This window comes from Nyctereutes procyonoides, unplaced genomic scaffold (genome assembly GCF_905146905.1).
Source record: "Nyctereutes procyonoides isolate TBG_1078 unplaced genomic scaffold, NYPRO_anot_genome, whole genome shotgun sequence".
NCBI classification, from domain to species: domain Eukaryota; kingdom Metazoa; phylum Chordata; class Mammalia; order Carnivora; family Canidae; genus Nyctereutes; species Nyctereutes procyonoides.
Window position 1 is genome coordinate 26,580,321 of NW_026575049.1, and position 2,116 is coordinate 26,582,436.

Below are 2,116 nucleotides of genomic sequence, written 5' to 3' on the forward strand. Positions count from 1 at the left end.
GCCTATGTCTCTGCCTCCCTCTGTCTCTCATGAATAAATTTTTTAAAATCTTAAAAATAAATCAATCAAACCCACATCACAGCATGGAGGGCTGGTCATCTTTGAGGGGCGCACCCTCCACTGTGATGTCCTCATCCCACTCTGGGAGTCATCTTCTCCAGCTAAGGCTCATTCTACTGAGTAGTCCCCACTTCCTAACCACCACTCCCCACGGCAGATCCGAGTCCTTTGGATTCAGATTTTAGTTTTTTAAGTCCTTTGGCAGGTAAGGTATGAGACAAGTACTTTGGTAACTTCAAAGTGGAGGAAATAGGTGAATGATGATGACACAAACAGAAAATGCAAATGGAGGGCGGTGTGACTGTTAAGTAGTAATAGTGATGAGGTGATAAGTCTTGTTAATAGTGATTGCACATGCGCTCAGCTGTCTGGTCGGCTCGCAATTGCGCTGGTCTTCTTGGAGACTGGCGGGGAAGGGGAACGTCGGGGAAGGGCTGTTACGGGTGAGGCAGCCTCCCAGCGGCAGCCGAGCTCATCACTGCAAGCAGTTGCAGCCCCCGGGGCCTCCTTAAAGCAAGAGGAGGGAGGCGGAAGCCAGGAGCACTGCAACTCCCCCTCTGCACTTTCTCCCAGAATCTCAGCTCTTCCGGAGTCTCCTCCAGGCTCCTCCCACTTCCTATGGACCAATCCTTTCGCTCCATCGTGGAGGGAAGCAATCTGATTGGCTTAGTCACGGAGGTGGGTGGGGCCTTTAAGCACCGCCTCGGCACCCGGGGCCTGTGACGCATCAGCCAATGAAGGGGCGCCCCGTAGATCGGATGCTCACCCCTGTCCAGTCGGAGGCCCCGCGGCGGGGACTAAGGCGGGACTTGCCGCCGGCCAGGGCGAGGGGGCGTGGCCTCGCTGTGACTGACAGGCCGTTACGGAGGCCGGGGCTCCTGGACTCCTCCGCGACCCACGCCACGCGGGCTCCCGCGCTTCTGCTGGGGCGTGGACCTCACACCCCGCTCCGCCCTCCTTCCTCAAGCCGTCGCTTACCCATCTGCTCTTGCCTTAAACACATCTAGGTTCCCTCCATTCTCCCTGTGCCCATGGGACCTTCCTGTCTGAACAACGGGCAGCAGCTTCTTGGTTGCCATCTGACCCCAGGAGTGGTCTTTTTCAAACACACACCGGGAGGTCATGTGCCCTCCAGTGGGTTCCACATCGCTGGGTCGGAACCACACCTCCTACGGCAGCCTCGAGGCCCTGCGTGGCAGAGCCCTGAGTCCCCGTGGCCTGTCCCCCCTCCTCTCCTGCCTCCCGCCTTCCACAAGGTCTTCCCGGGCCCGACACCCCCGCATTTCAGCTCCTCTCTTCGGATGGCTCCGCAGCCCACCCCCGTGCCACTGAACACCTGCTCATTGGAGAGAGCTCAGGTGAAGGGCCACCTGCTCGGAGGGTCTGTATCTGAGCCCAGGTCAAAACGGCACCTTCTGACGTTCTCAGCACTCGTCGCAACTGATGTTTTTGTTTGCATGTTGGTTTAACGTCCACGCGGCTGCTGGAAAACCATGTCTGTGAGGACAAGGGCTATCTACCTTACTCAGTGCTGACTCCTAGGGCTCAGTGCAGTGTCTGGATAAACATTGTGCCAGTTTAGGGCCACTACCTGTAAATAGTGTCCTGCAGGGACGCCTGGGTGGCTTGCTGTTGAGCATCTGCCTTCCACTGGGCATGATCCCCGTCCTGGGAAGAAGGCCCGCTTTGGGCTCCTTGCGAGGGATCTGCTTCTCTCTCTGCCTGTGTCTCTGCCTCTCATGAAAAAAAAAAAATCTTAAAAAAAAAAGTGTCCTGCAAACATATGCATACGTGTGGATGGTGGCTTGGGTGCTTCTGGGGATTGAGAGAAGGAGTGGGATAGTGAATGGTGACAGGGTATGTGTGTACATCTGTATGCTTGTGTGCACACACTTAAAGGTGGGGGGGGATCCCAGTGGCTTCAACTGTAGTGATTTTACTTGTATTGAACAATAATGAACAAATAAAGCATGTGACAGATCAGGGGAGGGAGGGAATGGGCCACCCCAAGCCACACGCATGAACAAAAACGTTGCAACACGCCGCAATCAGCTGG